Source organism: Triticum dicoccoides, chromosome 7B (assembly GCF_002162155.2).
Source record: "Triticum dicoccoides isolate Atlit2015 ecotype Zavitan chromosome 7B, WEW_v2.0, whole genome shotgun sequence".
NCBI lineage: Eukaryota > Viridiplantae > Streptophyta > Magnoliopsida > Poales > Poaceae > Triticum > Triticum dicoccoides.
The window spans coordinates 391,159,700-391,177,746 of record NC_041393.1 but is presented as its reverse complement, the minus strand read 5'-3'; the positions used below and the strand labels follow the sequence as shown (position 1 = coordinate 391,177,746).

The 18,047-nt window shown below is 45.0% G+C and overlaps 1 pseudogene; it reads left to right on the top strand.

The window, feature by feature from the left end:
* The first annotated feature begins 15,856 nt into the window (after window positions 1-15,856).
* On the top strand, window positions 15,857-15,995 carry LOC119342451 (annotated as a pseudogene).
* The last annotated feature ends 2,052 nt before the right edge of the window (window positions 15,996-18,047 follow it).

The following is an 18,047-nucleotide window of genomic DNA, read 5'->3' as shown; positions in this document are numbered from 1 at the left end:
GATCCTCCAGATCTACGCCGGAGGCGCTGCCACCTGCCTCTGACGATGACGAGGCGCCCCGAGCTGCAATTCGGTGTTCGTGCACGTCGGTGGAGACAGATGCCCGTCGTCAGCGTCGCAAGAACGTAGCGACGCTCTGTCAGGCGCTGGAGGAATCCGAGAAGCTCGCTTGGAAGAAGGCAGGGGTGGTGGACAGAGCCGCACGTCTCGTGGTGGAGCAGAATCGCGGCACGCGTGGCGGTCTATGTGAGCCCCTCCTCTAAGAACGATAGCGGAACGATGGGCTATGACAACGCCACTCCCGCAGTCGATGCATACATGGAGGACAATAGTCAAGACTGCAAGGGAAAGCGGCCGGCGAGGAAGTTGTGAACCCCCCGGTTAAATTATATGTTTTATCTTACATTTAGGTTAAGTTTGAACTATGTTGGCCTTTTTGATGAATTGAATCTATGCCCGATGTCAGATTTGGTATGTTTTTATGCTCTGTGCCATGATCTACGTACTTTGCATGGTTTCTATGAATTTGGGTGCGGAAATTAGGCAATCGTGGTTGTGAAGCGACCAAAATAGGCTTTGTTCGGTAACTGACAGCGGACGTTTCCGTATGCGCCTGCGGGCAATGTAAATGTAGTAAGTATATATGAGAAATTAATGTGTATCATTATAAAGCAACCTGTACTTGAGATATGTTGCATTTACGGTAGAACCCAATGAACCCCTAAAATCAATGTGCATTATTAGTTTGAACATCTCGGAAGTTTCAAAAGGTATTTTACTTTTCCTTAACGCAGTGGTCTGAAGCTTGTCGTTCCTTCACGACAGCGAAGACAATCTTCTCGAGTTTTTTCACTTCAACCAGCACAAGATAAATTTCACGCCCAGTCTTCAGCTCGAAATTTCATGCACATGCATTAGGTTGTGGGCTCGTACCACTACTAAAAAGGAAGGTACTATGTGACGCTAATCTTTTTTTTCCAGGAAAACTATGTGTGGCTAAATGCGTCAAATAGTCTACCTTTCGCATAGGCAGCGAGTGACTGGGTCGGCCCATGAAAGATGCACAGGGCATGTTGGTTTTTCTAGGGTTTTTCTTTACTGGTTTTTTGGGTTTCTTCTCAGTTTTTTTTTTGTTATTTTTCAAATTCTGTTTCATTTTTTTAAAAAAGTGTGAAGTTCCAAATATATGTTCATAAATTCAAATTTTGTATAAACATTTGTCTTTCCAATTTTTGTTTGAAATTTCAAATAATATTCATAATTTCAAGAAAATATTCATATTTTCAAAAAATGCAGAATTTCCAATGTCGTTCCCGTTTGTCCAAACAATATTTGAAAACTAGGAACAAACTTGGAAACTAGGAGCAATTTTCTGATATTCCTAATAGTTTTTGAAAAATAACGCCAATTTATAAATATGTGATAATTTTTTTAAAAAATTGTGAACAACTTTTTGAGAGCACAAACAATAGTTGAAACTTCAAAAAGCTTGAATTTTTTGAACATTTTTTAAAAACTTTGAACAAATCTAGATATTAAAAAAATAAAACTTTTGAGTAAAGAAAAAGAAAAAATAGAAAATCAGTAAATAGGAAATTAAAAATCTAGAAAAAACATGAAGACAAAAAAGATAAAAAATAGGGATCTCCCTTGGACATATATCCTACCTAATGGGTCGGCCCACCTGTGGTTCACTCGCTCTGTGTGCAAAAAGTCAGCAACTTGACGTAGAGATCACGAAGCTCTCGAACTGTTGCGGGTTTGCCAACCCGGCGACAGTTCCAACATAGTAGACTCATTGCGCTAGGCGCGCCCCCCCTGGGGGCCCGCCAAACGCACATCAATGTTTTTTATTGCCGAGTTGTTCTTTGCCTGGTTGGGTTTAACCCTCTTGAGGTCTTGTATCAAAGATGGACTAGGAGGAACATTTGGGGGTGGTAGTGCAAGCAGAGAAGATTCTGCCATCACAGCAGGATCTGCAGCGGGGAGGGTTTTAGGAGCTCCCACGGAGGCCCTCTTCCTAGAATTCTTAGCATCTTCCATTGTTTCATCTGCTTGCTTCTCATCTGCTCCATCGTACATAGCAGCAGCACCATGAAACGGTGCCGACTGTCCTCTTCCCCTGCCCCTTCCTGATCTTCCTCTTCCCCTTCCTCCGTTGTTGCCTCTCTCTTGACTCGGGCTAGGGCCAGGTCCAATGAACCAATCAGCTTTCAGGTCCTTAAAAACCTTTGCTTTCGGGAGATGGATTCCATCTCCACACTGTTTGAACATGTGACCCAGATGACCACATACCAAGCACCAATCCGGCAACCGTTCATATCTGACATGGAAAATTTCCCTCGTCTTATTCTTGACGATAGACACCACGCTTTTCAGGGGCTTGGTGACATATATTCTCACACGAACACGGAAGATTTACCTTCAAAGTCCTGCGACTTAGGTTCAGCATAGATGTATTCTCCTAGAGTAGCCGACAGTGATTTGATCAAGGAAAAAAAGCCATCGGGCAAGTCATGGATCTGCGCCCAGATATCGATCTTGTCCAACCCGATCGAGGAAGGCCGGGTATATCCATCATATGGAGCCATCACTACTGCTTTTCCTTTAAAGTTCCAGGAACCATCCTCCATAGCACGTTCCCAATCACCCAGGCATTGGAATTGTATTGTGTACAGATTAGCCTCCAGCGGCCTTATGTTGACTTCCTTTGCTAAATCCCATGCCACCCTCATGTTCCTGTAAAACCAATACTGGCTGTAGATTTTGTTTGTGTGGACTCGGGCTATTGCCATCCACCTTGTGGATTCCTCTGGGAGATCACCATCTGCCACCACGACGTCCTGTAGATCAGCATCGTTCAATCCAAGTTCCTCCATCATGGCTTCCAGCTAGGTAGAACCCGAGCCTGATGCTTCTTCCGCCATAGATCTCTAGCCCGTAGATTGATTCCATGGGCGGGGGGTTCCCTAACCAACCCCACGTCAGACAACCCTCCGGGGAGAACCCCCACGGTCGCCGACCAAAAGGGGTGTAGGGGATCGACGATCTCTATGCGCGTGGTGATCGGTGTTGGGGAACGTAGCAGAAATTCAAAATTTTCCTACGTGTCACCAAGATCTATCTATGGAGAAATCAGAAACGAGGGGAAGGAGAGTGCATCTACATACCCTTGTAGATCGCTAAGCGGAAGCGTTCAAGAGAACGGGGTTGAAGGAGTCGTACTCATCGTGATCCAAATCACCGGAGATCCTAGTGCCGAACGGACGGCACCTCCGCGTTCAACACACGTACAGCCTGGTGACGTCTCCCACGCCTTGATCCAGCAAGGAGAGAGGGAGAGGTTGAGGAAGACTCCATCCAGCAGCAGCACAACGGCGTGGTGGTGATGGAGGAGCGTGGCTCTCCTGCAGGGCTTCGCCAAGCACCACAGGAGAAGAGGAGGAGGAAGAAGAGATGCAGGGCTGCACCAACGAGAGGAGAAGTTCTCATGTGTTATGGGCAGCCCTAGGCCTCATATATATAGGGGAGGGAGAGGGCTGCGCCCCCATCTAGGGTTTCCCCCCCAAGGGGGTGCGGCCATCCCTAGATGGGGCTTGGGCGGCCAAGAGGGGGAGAGAGGGGAGGCGCGCCTTGGGTGGGCCTTAGGGCCCATCTGCCCTAGGGTTTGCCCCCTCCCACTCTCCCTTGCGCCTTGGGTCCCTTGTGGGGGGCGCACCAGCCCACCTGGGGCTGGTTCCCTCCCACACTTGGCCCATGCAGCCCTCCGGGGTTGGTGGCCCCACTTGGTGGACCCCCGGGACCCTCCCGGTGGTCCCGGTACGTTACCGATAAAACCCGAAACTTTTCCGGTGACCAAAACAAGACTTCCCATATATAAATATTTACCTCCGGATCATTCCGGAACTCCTCGTGACGTCCGGGATCTCATCCGGGACTCCGAACAACATTCGGTAACCACATACAAACTTCCTTTATATCCCTAGCGTCATCGAACCTTAAGTGTGTAGACCCTACGGGTTCGGGAACCATGCAGACATGACCGAGACGTTCTCCGATCAATAACCAACAGCGGGATCTGGATATCCATGTTCGCTCCCACATGTTCCACGATGATCTCATCGGATGAACCACGATGTCAAGGACTCAATCGATCCTGTATACAATTCCCTTTGTCTAGCGGTATTGTACTTGCCCGAGATTCGATCGTCGGTATACCGATACCTTGTTCAATCTCGTTACCGGCAAGTCTCTTTACTCGTTCCGTAACACATCATCCCGTGATCAACTCCTTGATCACATTGTGCACATTATGATGATGTCCTACCGAGTGGGCCCAGAGATACCTCTCCGTTTACACGGAGTGACAAATCCCAGTCTCGATTCGTGTCAAACCAACAGACACTTTCGGAGATACCTATAATGCACCTTTATAGTCACCCAGTTATGTTGTGACGTTTGGTACACCCAAAGCATTCCTACGGTATCCGGGAGTTGCACAATCTCATGGTCTAAGGGAAAGATACTTGACATTAGAAAAGCTTTAGCATACGAACTACACGATCTTTGTGCTATGCTTAGGATTGGGTCTTGTCCATCACATCATTCTCCTAATGATGTGATCCCGTTATCAACGACATCCAATGTCCATAGCCAGGAAACCATGACTATCTGTTGATCACAACGAGCTAGTCAACTAGAGGCTCACTAGGGACATATTGTGGTCTATGTATTCACACGTGTATTATGATTTCCGGATAATACAGTTATAGCATGAATAAAATACTATTATCATGAACAAAGAAATATAATAATAACCAATTTATTATTGCATCTAGGGCATATTTCCAACAATCGGAGTCGCCGTCGCCGAGAGGAGAGCAAAACCCTAACGAGAGGGGATTCAAATGAGTGGAAGGTTTAGTTGATACTCTCGGTTTTAATAAAGTTTTGCAGTTAGTAGTCCAGTGAGAAGTGGAGGTCTTGGAATTTTTTGGAATGATGAAATAAAATTGGAAGTTGTTGGTTACTCCGAGTATCATACTGATGCGTTGATTGATGATCTTATTGAAACACAAGTACGAGTTACCTTTGTATATGGCGAAGCCCAATGGCCCGAGAGATACAAGACGTGGAATATGCTCCGTGGAATTGCAGACACACAAAACACGCCATGGGCTGTTTTGGAGGATTTCAATGAGGTCCTGCAAGGCCATGAACATGATGGGCCCTTGAGCACAAAACTGCGGCCAACCGTGATCATGTTCCTATTCTGCTGAAGCTACGTGAAGTTGGTGCATGCAAAGCGGGGCCCAGATCCTTTAAATGCGAGACTATGTGGGAGAGGGATGACAACCTATTCCAGGTGGTGAGCAATGGATGGAGCAATCAAGCGGGAGACATGGTGCAATAATTGCAAGACAAGCTAAAGAATGTGCCAGGGGACTTGACATCATGGGACAAGAGCCAATTTGGTTCAGTCCGTACATAGATTCGCCAATTGAAGACTGCCCTGGAGATTCTGTGTTCTGCTCAAGGACGGTGAGGCCCTTCCCACAAGGAGACAAAGATAACAGATAGGCTGGTTGGTCTTTTTCACAAGGAAGAGATGCTTTGGCGCCAAAGAGCCCGCCTGGACTGGTTGACGCATGGGGACAAAAATACCTATTTTTTCACCTAAGAGCGAGCCGGCGACGCAGAAAGAACCGAATTAAAATGCTTCAGAAATCGGACGGTCAATTGACAGAAGATATAGCAGAGACGGAGGAGCTAATGACCAACTTTTACACAAATTTGTATACATGTGAGGGGGTCCAAAACATGGAGCAAGTCCTGGAAAAAGGTTCCTGTCAAAGTAACACCCACAATGAACAAACTCCTCAATGCTCCGTATACCCAGTTGGAAGTAAAGAACGCTCTTTTCAGATGTTCCCAGTAATAGCTCCGGGCCCAGACGGTTTTCCTGCTCATTTTTTCCAGAGACATTGGGAAGTTTGTGGGGAAGACGTGACTAAGGTGGTCCTGAAAATTGTGGAGGGCACTGAGTCAGCGGAAAGTATCAATGAAACCATCCTGGTTCTGATCCCCAAGGTAAAAAAAACCACCCTTTTATCCCAATTCCGGCCTATAAATCTGTGCAACATGCTCTACAAAATTGCTTCTAAGGTCATATCAAACAGACTGAAGATGATTTTACCTGATATTCTTTCGGAGGAACGGTCAGCTTTCGTCCCATGTAGGTTAATTACAGATAATATCATAACTGCTTATGAGTGTTTGCACTTCATGAAGAGGAATAAGGCAAAGAAAAACCACCAAGCTTGCGCTTTGAAACTTGACATGATGAAGGCATATGACAGGGTCGAGTGGGCATACCTGAGAGCTATAATGCTAAAGCTTGGTTTCTCTGACAGGTGGGTTGAGATTGTCATGGGTTTGGTCAGCTCAATAAAATTTTCTGTGATGTTCAATGGTAAGAAATTAAAAGAGTTCCAACCATCCAAAGGGATCCGATAGGGGGACCCGATATCCCCATACTTGTTCTTGCTAGCAGCAGAGGGCCTTTCGTGCCTCCTAAAATCAAAAAGTGAGTCATCCAATTTGTGTGGAATACAAGTGGCTACTTTGGCACCGCTTGTTAACCACCTCCTATTCGCAGATGACAGCCTGCTGTTCTTCAAGGCAAATAGTGTGGGAGCTACCGAGGTAAACCAGGTGTTGGGTAAACCAGGTGTTGGATATCTATTGCCAGGCCACGGGTCAACGCATAAACTACACAAAATCATCCATATTTTTCAGCAAGGGAGTGCCTGATAGTGTACCTCATGATATAAAAGCTACGTTGAATATACCGAATGAAACCCTCTCAGAAAATATTTGGGCATGCCTTTGGACGTGGGGAACTCAAAAAACAGTGCCTTTAAATATCTCAAGGACCGCCTATGGGGCAAGATCCAAGGAATGATAGAGAAAACGTTGTCCTCTTCAGGGAAGGAGGTGCTTATAAAGTCGGTTGCTCAAGCTGTGCCGGTGTTTTCAATGTCTTGTTTTAAACTGCCAAGAGGACATTGTGAGCATTTGAACATGCTAATCAAGAAATTCTGGTGGGGAAGCAAGAATGGGCAGCGCAGACCCCACTGGGTGTCATGGGAGGCCATGACTCAACCAAAAGGCATGTGAGGACTAGGATTCAAAGATTTTGAGCTCTTTAACTTGGCGATGCTCGCCATACAAGCATGTCGTTTGTTACAGAATCCTGAAACTTTGAGTGCCCGTCTACTCAAAAGTATTTATCACCCAAACACATCCATACTTGAAGCAACGTTGGGTGGTCACCCCAGCGAAGTTTGGTGAGCCATCATTGAGGGAAGGGATATAATGAAACAATGACTTATAAGGAGGATAGGCAACGGTCAAAGCACGAATATATGGGAAGATAACTAGATACCCCGAGAGGAGATGATGCGACCGTATGGGTGCTTATCTACTAATCCACCGGTTATAGTGTTAGACCTCCTGGATCATACATCCGCAAGATGGGACAAAGAGCAACTTGAAAGTACTTTCCTCGACGTCGACGTCAAGGCCATAATGAGCATTCCAATATGCACAATGAACCTAGAGGATTATTGCAGCTGGATGCATAAGAGGAACGGGGTATTCACGGTCAAGTCCGCATATAGAATGTTGGTAGCCACCAAGCAAAGAAGAGAAGCCTGGTTAGAAGGAGTCCCGGGTTCTTCGAGCACTAGTTTAGAAGAAGGATCATGGAAGGCGCTCTGGAAAATTCAGGTCCCATCGAAAGTCAGAATGTTCTTATGGAGATTGGCGAAACACTCCCTCCCAACAGAAGACGTTCGAGAACGTAGACAGATGTCCACCTCGAGCTCCTGCGGTCTATGCGGGGCGCCTGACTCATGGAGGCACTCCCTCCTAGAGTGCTCGGTCTCGCGATGCACATGGGCACTCGTCGACGACGATATCAGATGCAGCTTGATCGAAACGACGGAACCCAGGGCTAAAAACTGGTTGTTCACTCTCATGGAAAAGCTCCCATATGAGAAGTTTGTACTGGCGGCAATCACTCTCTGGGCTCTATGGTCCTCAAGGAGGAAAGCCATTCATGAGGCCATCTTTCAAACTCCACATGCGATAAAAGGATTCATAGATCGTTTCATGATAGACCTTGCAATGTCGGGAGATCAGAGGCCAAGAAACACTAATGTCCGACCACAAGCAACGGGAACAGCCGGCACACCGCCCCAGAGCACCTCCGACGAACTTCGCAAAAACCCACGTTGATGCGGGGGTACGTCGCCAACGCGTTGGATCGGCTGCTACGGTATGTCGTGATGCTAATGGGCTTTATCTGGGTAGCTCTGCCCTAACGATCTATGGATTCAGCGATTCAGCAACGCTGGAAGCAATAGCCTGCCGCGAAGCAATTTCATTGGCTCAAGACCTCCATATCTGGAGTTTTGTTGTCTCTTCAGACTCAAAACAGGTGATCGGAGACATAGGAAACGACAACCAAGTGAAATATAGAGCAATCATCAAGGAAATAAACGCATCAGCACCTTATGCTTCTAAATTTATTTTTGAAAGAAGAGAAGTTAATTTAGAAGCTCATAGCTTAGCTAGACACGCCCTCTCTCTACCCCGTGGGCGTCATGTATGGTTTGGCCACCCACATAGTATAACTTCTATCCCACTGTTTGTGAAATTGGAGAAATAAAGTTGCTATTTCCCCTAAAAAAAGCAACTTGACGTAGAGAGTGGTATATGGTTTTACCTAGAAAACTGCTTACACGTGGGGTTAGATATGTGTCAGGCAGGCTTGGGGACCTGTCACTGGTAAGATGGCCTGATATCAGTAGCGGGCGCAAAACCAGGCTCGCCACTCAAAATAAATTACTAGTGGCAGAAGTTGAGTTCCACCCGCCACAAGAATTCTGGGACCATGTTAGTCATGGGCAAAAATTATCAGTGTCGGGATGTATAACGGACACTGGAAGTTAGAACAGCAGTGGCAGGCCCCCACTATCGGCACACACTGGTAACATGGCTACTGATCGAAAGTGCTATTGTGAGCTCGAGCTCACAGGCACCCTTTGCTACAGTATAAACGAAAAAAATATTTAAAAAGTTCAAAAAAATCTGATTTTTTTTGGCAACAAACATTGACATATTTTTCACATGCGTACAAATTTTCATGACAAAATGACATTCATGCAGGTCTCAGCAAAAAAAACAAAATCGATGCTCCAAAATGCTTCCAAAAACAGTTTTTTTGGAGCATGATTTTATTTTTTTTGCTGACACCTCCACAAATGTCATTTCATCACGAAAATTGGCACGCATTTAGAAAAAACATCAAAGTTTCTTGACAAAAAAATTCAGATTTTTTTGAATTTTTTTACTATTTTTTCGGATTTTACTGTTCATCCAGGATCACTGGTGCCCGGGATCAATTCCTCCGCGTCCACTACTGATGAAGTACTTTGGTTTTCTACACACACAAAATAGTGTGTTATTTTTTTATGACCATAGTATTGTATGAAAAATGATTTGAACTTTATAGGCTTCATTATTTGTTATATTCAAGAAAAATTAATAAATTTTTATTTAATTTAATAGAATTCAAATTTAAACGGCAAGTACATTTAGAAGTTTCTAAAGATTGGAAGGAATATCCTAAATAAGATAGTTAGCATATATCAAGGGCTTATGAAACAAAAAGTTTGGTACTTTTAAATATGTATATAAAAAAATTGAAACACACGAACTTAGGAACCAATATGATGTTTTAAAAAAAACTGAAACCTATGAAATTTTGCATGGTGTCATTACATGGCATGTAGAGTATATGATTAAAATTTGAAAAGGCTATGACCTAGGTTGTTTAGAAAGTAAAGACGGACTTGAGGCACGCGCATCGCATGACAAATTAATGAACGTGTAGTGTTAGTTGTATATATGACCTATATAGTACTACATACTTCCTCTGTCCAGGTACATAGGGTATCTAAGGAGCTGCATCGTAACCTAGGTGCGTGGATATTAGATGGAGGATATTAAATGAAAAATCAGTGACAAATGACCCTTGCCTGGCCTGCTTGGAAACTTGGGAGGAGTCAACCACTATATTGGTTTCCCATGGTATTGATTCCTAAAGAGAAACATGACATCCGTATTTAATGCATTAGCCAATGAAATTAGCGGCATGCAAATAGAAAGTAATGATCATGGGAAATGAGGTGTTCCTTCCACACACGGTAACTTGTATACTCCCTCCTTCTAGGCTTATACTAGTGTCATGTATATGACACTAGTCTAAGTTACTATTTTTATAGTGGAAAGTAACATAGTAGTAATATCATAGAGTACTTTATTTATTAGCTTATAGACTCGTCTTGTCTTGGAAAGCACTATGTTATAGTAACATATTATGTTACCACTTCACATTAACTACATGGCACATAAGAAATTTTTTCTTGGAATGCACTATGTTACTAGCTAAGTTACTGCCACTATGACTAGCCTTAGAAGGTGCACCGCAACCTAGGTGCGAAGAGATTGGGCTAGGAGAAAAATTGAATGGCAGAGGAAGCTAATCACATCATTCATTTCTTAACTAAAATCATGCTATTAATTAGGAGTCCTCTTCAAATCTCAATAGTGTGCCGCAAAAATTGCATAAGTTGGCCCTCCATTTAATAGATGGGGTCTAATTAATATGCATGCAACAAGTATTACTGTTTTACGTCTTATCGTTTTGGGATTATTTGATTTTCATTAGATGCCCAATGCACCGAGAACAAGGGAGTATTTGGATTATATACCAAATTTTCATTAAATGCCCTATGCACCTGGACGGAAGGAATACTCAAGAACTTAAATGATATATATGTTGTCACCAATACCTGAGCATTTTTTAAATGTGCATGTACCTTAAATTTGGTTTATGTCCATCAATCAAATAAGTATAATGCATTAAATGCCATATATCACTGGAGGGGATCGTGTGGCTCCCTTGCGCCTGTGTACAATGCTGGTGATAAGCTTTTATCATAATCATTATCAAAATATACTGTAAATGGTGCATATCTAGAGAAATTAATGTTTATCATTATGCAACAATTTATAGAACCCAATGAATCCCTAAAACGAATGTGTATCATTAGTTTGAACACCTCGAAAGCCTTAAAAGGGGATTTAACTTTTCCATAACATGGTGTTGAAGCTTGTCGTTTGTGCGATGGTGAAGACAATCTTCTCATTTTTTTAGGTAATACCGCGGAAGTCATACAACTTGCGCTTGATGTTTAGTTTAGTGGTAAAACTTTTGAAAAATGGATTTTTAGTCATCAAACTTGCATTTTTCTCGTGCAAATACGGTCACTCCGCTTGCATCCAGCCGTATGGTCTGCCCACATGGCGCGCCAGCCTAGCGAAGGCCTACCTGTCAGTGGCTAGGAGTGCACAAGGCGTTGGGTGACCCTAGCACGCTGTTTTATTTCGGAAAAAAAATCCATTGCAATTTATTTAGCTACGCACAAAAGCTCTCAAATATAATGAAAAAGAGGCTGGTGCTAATGGGGTTGGAACATGCACAACTGAACTTTATTTAATTACACAAAAAAGCCTTTCAAGTTTGTCTCGAACAATCAGACAAACTGGTCAACATGTCTAACTGTGTGATTTAGTTGTGGGGCCACTAGTCAATGAAATACCAACAATTGGTTAGGCTTACCAAGTAAATAGGTGTACTAAAAGAACGCCCATGCGTTGCAACGGGGCCATATTAACTTTAAGAGTTTAATATTACGACATTGGCGACCTTTTTTACCATCAAATTCTCACACACACACACTCTCCCCCCTCCCTCTTCCTCACTCTCTCTTCCTCTCTCTCTCTCTCTAACACACACATAGCTTATTCTCCCCGCCAATAAGACTTACTCAATTGGCAATAATGTGTGGACTTGTGGTGAGCTTGACTGAACTAATGGATAGTGTGATATATTCCCCAATTATTTAACAATGAAATTTCAGAAATGAGAAGATGATGTAACACCTCAAGTCGTTAGCTACAGTGACCTCCCCCTAATGATGCCATGTCATCAGGCTTGCTAAGCCAAACTGTCACTTGATAAAAATCAAAGCCCAATTCAAATTTAAAATAAAGTCAAATAAATTATTTTGTCAAACAGTAAAACTAAAATGTTCACCATATTCCATAAATTCCACTAATCTTTGACATGTTGATCCCAACATTATTTGACCCAAAAATTAAATCTTGTCAAATTAATAAGAGGTCCAACAGTAGTTAAAATAACCAGTTAAATATAAACCTAATTTTATGTATTTCCTTTTGGCCCCAAACTTTTTGTGACACCTAAAAATATTGTGCTCGAATTGCGTGCATAGTTTCACAATTAACAAAATCCATTTACTTGATATAAGAATAAATAGAAAACAATGTTAAAAAGGAGAAACGGATTAGGATACATTAAAAACCAAAAGGACGATGAAAAAGGGGATTCCCCCTACCCCGGGCCTTGCCACCGAACCGGCCTAGTGGTCCAGTCCCCGCACGGTCGTCTTCTCCTGTTCTCCGAGCCCGTCGCTACAAAGTCGGGCTCCCACCCGACCACCTCGCCGGCATCGAAGGGGAATGGATAAGGGTGACGCCCTACCTCCCCTGCCCCCATGGCCTCACTCCTCCTCGATGCCCCTCCCAGATCCACTTCTCCTCCTCGCTCGCTCGATCCCGTTGATCTGGACAAAGTCAGATGCCACGGCCACCATGACCGACCCCGTCCACACGGCCACTACCCTCCCTGCTGGCCAGGAGCTTGTCGAGGAGCTCCGAATGCCTCCGCTATTTCGTCTGCGCCAACGAGATCAAGTCCAGCACCCCCAAATCGACGTCGTTGCCGTCTTCCTCAACCTTCGGCCATCGCGACATTGCGGTTCGATCCGCGCCGCCCCGAGCTCCCCTGTCTTCCCCTAGGGTGCCATTGACACCGCCGTGATCTCCTCTTGCCTTTCCCTAGTTTCCCCTCTCGTTTGCTCTCGCTAGGTATTTCGCCGTGCCCGAGAACCGCCGTCCGCCATGGCCATTGCAGGGGTAGCCACTGAGCTCCTCGGATTGACCCCGTGGCACATGCCCGCTCCTATGTGCGCCCATGCCTGAGCCTTCAGCTCTTATTTCCGCGCCCGCGGGGCCACTCCCTCTCTGGTTCTCCATGCCCACGCACATGCCACACCACGTTCGTCACGCCTGCCATTGCCATCACGCTCGCCACAGCCACTGCACCACTGTGCCCCGCGCGACGCACACCCTGGCCGCACGTCACACTCTCACTGGCTGCGCTCGCCCCATCTGCTGCCGCCTATCCCTTCGCTCGCCCCGCTGTCGCGCCCCTGCCTCGCACCGCCTCCTGTTGCGGCCATCTTCTGCTGGACGCCCCCTCAGCCATGACGTCCACATCTCTGCCCTCCACCGTTGGTCGCTCGCCTCGCCTGCTGCGTGCTTCTTCCTGCTGCTATGCGCTGCTCTATCACTGGTACGCTGTTGCGCCATGCCCTCGACACCGCCGTGGACAAACGTGGCGGAGGGATTGTCAATGGAGTACAAGGAGGAGGTGGCGGAGAAGGTGTGGAGAGGCAAGAGGTCTAGGGTGGCATCAGTTGGCTGTGGTGGAGGTGATTCTGCGAGAAGGAGCCGGAGCGGAAGGAGAGGTCACAATTGGAAAGAATCGCAAAAAAATCATAACCCGGAGATCTCATTCCAAAAAATGCTAATATCGATGGCGGAGTGATTTCCTTCAATAGGTGGAAAACATAGGAAATATTGGATGTTATCAAGGAAAGGTAAAAATTTAGGAAAGTTAGGATTTTGAACTGATTTCTATGCAAATGGGGTTTTATTGTTTGGTAACATGATATCAGTACCTGCCCGTTTGTGACGTGTCTGATTAGGAAAGTTTTCAAATGTTAAGAAACTATTTATTGGGAGGAAAGTTTGTGACGTGTTTGTTATTTGTTTCCTAAAACAAATTTCGCTAATGAGAGAAATCGATTGATTTAGATAAGTTAGGAAAGTTAGATTCAAATCTATTATTTGTTTCTTAAAAATGTGTTATTTGTTTCCTAAGACAAATTGAACCAATAAAAGGAATCGATTGATATGAATAATTTAAGAAAGTTAGATTCATGATTTGTTATATGTTAGGAAAGTCCTGATTGTAATAAAGAGTGGAGAGAAAAATAAACCGATGGACCAGGATGGGAGGGGTGGTGGGAGGAGAGATGAAAAAAACCAGCGAAAATAAACCATGGAGACTATTCACCAACTGCTCCATTAGGAATAGAGATCTACACAGGGCCCACCTATGAGTGGACAGTGGGTCAACCAGATGTCATTAACCCGAGGGCATGGATTATTTGGCAGAGAAAAGGGGCCCGACGAATCGATCTACCTTAAGCGTCGAAGCGCAGGAGCTAATCACTACACCAAGTACCTGTTAGTGTCTATAAACAGAAACACTTAATTTTACATTTGGACAAAGACTCGTACTTAGGTTTCTTATCCCGGACCGAATTTATGATAACTGATCTATTAATGGAAATTTCGGTGGTCATAGGAAAATTTTGTTATTGGACGAGAATTTTTAATTTAAACAAAAAAACTATGTCAAATATATATCTATTGTATGCATACAATAACATGATAACGTAGTCAGCTTAGTGGTAGGGTATGTGATTCTATTCCATGTATTGTGAAATATATATTTTATGTTATTCATGTCAATTTAAAAAATGGTCTCAGTGCTGCAATACTGAATTGAACTTGCGTCCTTCTATAAGAGGAGTTGAGCTGACTACTGTAATAGGAAGCACTTATTAAAAGTATTTGTTAAACTAAATATATTTAGACATTAAAAATATTTGAATTCAAAATTCTTTTTGAAATTTCAGGGGGGAAACTGGTATTGCTGAGATATTTTGAAACCTATATTTTCTTGCCCATTCAGAAAAAAGGAAATTAAAAAAATATCGCTTGTGGAAACTTTTTATACGTTATGGGTTAAACATTATGTTAGATGATAGGCTAGTTGTGTAACGTGACATATGTGTCACGATGATGTAGTTGGCGTGCGTTGTACGTGTATTATCCGCAGGTTGTTAGTTGAGTTGATCCTCATCCTATGTAGCTTGGAGTAGGGGAAAAAACTCCTAACAACCTGCGCCTGATGTATTTTGTATTGCCTATATAACATGAATACGTCCCTGCTACCGAAGCATACGTTTACCGCAACCTATCTCCTCTTACATGGTAATCAGAGCCCCTCTCGAGCTCATCCATGGCAACATCTTCAAATACCTTCCCATCCTCTCCATTCGCTCACGTCGCCTCAGAGAAACTCACCAAGGGAAACCAGGCACTATGGCGGGCGACGGTTCTGTCTACCATCCGAGGTGCTCAGATGCAGAATTACCTCAATGTCGATCATCCAGTGCCACCCATGGAGCTGGAGGTCACGGACTCCGATGGGAAGACCAAGAAGAAGGCGCCCAACCTGGAGTTCCAAACCTAGTACGCACAAGATCAGCAAGTTTTCTCATATCTTCTGACAACGCTGCCCCGTGAGATGGCAATTCAGGTTGCCACCTGCCACACCTCGGCGAAGCTATGGAACACGGTTCAGGGGATGCTGGCCTCGCAGACCCGTGCCGTCACTGTGAATGTCCAGATTGCCCTCGCCAATCTTCAGAAAGGAAACAGCTCCATCACCAAGTACGTTGGCAAGATCCGAACCCTCTGTGATGAACTTGCCGCAGTAGGAAAGAGGATGGATGAGGAGGACGTCATCTCCCACATCCTGGCCGGGCTTGAAGAAGAGTTCGACCCTGTGGTCTCCGCCATGTGCTCCCGAGTGGAGCCAGTCACCGTGCCAGAGCTGTACTCGCAGCTCGTCAGCTTCGAGACATGGATGAACCTCCGCCATGGGGGATCGCAGTCTTCGGCAAATGCAGCAACACGCAGGCGTGGCCGTGGCGGTGGTGACCGTGGCTGCGGCAGGCAAGGCAGCGACAACTCTGGTGGTGATCGCGACCGTCCCTACACCAAGCAAAACGGTCGCGGCGGAGGTGGCAGGGGCAACTACAACAACTCTGCCTCTGCACCCAAGGTGGTGTGCCAGATCTGTGGCAAGCCAGGCCACCCGGCCTGGAAGTGCTGGGAGCGCTATGACGAGTCATACCAGGGAGAAGAAGAGAAGTCCGCCAACATGGTGACGCCTCAGTATGGGGTAGACACAAATTGGTACCTGGATAGCGGCGCCACCGACCACATCACCGGCGACTTGGAGAAATTGACGGTGCACGACAGGTACACCGGCGGCGAGCAGATCCACACTACATCCGGTTCAGGTATGGCTATACAACATGTTGGTTATTCAGCTATACACACCCCTGATCGCGATCTTCACCTAAAGAAAATTCTTCATGTCCCTGAAGCTGATAAAAGCTTAATCTCAGCCAGTCGGCTTGCCACCGACAACAACACTTTCATTGAAATTCATCCTCGATTTTTTCTTGTCAAGGAACAGGGAACGAGGAAGGTTCTACTTCGAGGCAAGGGTAGACGAGGTCTCTATCCTATCAAACACGTGGGGGGAAACGCCAAGAAGCAAGTGCTAAGTGCCATCAAGATATCTTTAGATAGATGGCACCGGCGTTTAGGTCATCCTTCTTCAGTCATTGTTAGGAAAATTGTTAGCAACAATAACCTCCCATGTGATATTTCTTTCAACAATGAGTTTGTATGTGACGCTTGCCAAAAAGGCAAAAGTCACCAGCTACCATATCCAAAGTCAATAAGTGAATCAAAGTTTCCTTTAGAACTTGTCTTCTCCGATGTTTGGGGTCCTGCTGTTGAAACAGTAGGGAGAAAAAAAATTATGTGAGCTTTATAGATGACTTTAGCAAGTTCACTTGGATTTATCTCATTAAACATAAGTCTGAAGTTTTCCAAAAATTTCATGACTTCCAAAACCTTGTTGAAAGGCAGTTCAATCGCAAAATCCTTGCTCTTCAAACAGATTGGGGTGGGGAGTATGAAAAACTCAACTCCTTCACAAAAATTGGCATCTCTTATCATGTCTCTTGTCCTTATGCTCATCAACAAAATGGCTCAGCAGAACGTAAACACCGGCATATAGTTGAGGTTGGTTTATCTCTTCTTGCCCAAGCTTGCATGCCTCTAAAGTTTTGGGATGAAGCTTTCATTGCCGCCACATATTTGATCAACCGTCTACCTAGTAAAGTTATCAACTTTGAAATCCCTCTTGAATGATTATATCATGAAAAACCCAACTACTCAGCCCTCAGAATCTTTGGTTGCGCTTGTTGGCCTAACCTTCGGCCATATAATAAGCACAAGCTCCAATTTCGATCCAAACAGTGCGCCTTCCTTGGGTATAGTAATCTTCACAAAGGTTTCAAATGTCTTGATATCTCTACAGGACGTGTCTATATTTCGAGGGATGTAGTTTTTGATGAAAATGTCTTTCCTTTCTCTACTTTACATCCCAATGCCGGAGCAAGATTACGTTCTGAAATACTTTTGTTACCTCTAGAACTCTTGAACCCAACTGATCAAGGGGGTGAGAATATTGCTGGTGATCATTTATGTGATAGCCTTACTAATGGTGGTAGCAATAAAAAAATGCAGCCCCAAATCACCGTGATTTTAAGCAGCAACAGGATGCTGCTCAGCCAGGCGCAGGACATGAGGTGGATCCGCCTGCTAATTCTGAACCTGACGGTTCTGGCGCGGAAAGCGATCCCGAGGAGGATCTGAAGGCGCCGCAGACGCCGCCTTCCCCAGATTCTGCGGGTGGCCACTCAGCGAATGACACGTCGGCTGGGTCTGTCGTTCGGTCGGGTGGCGCGGTGGATTCACCGGCTGCATGTGACAGCCGTCGCGTGTCGAGTGGGGACAGGGCGCCTGTCGCCCGAAGCAATGATGGCGGTCGG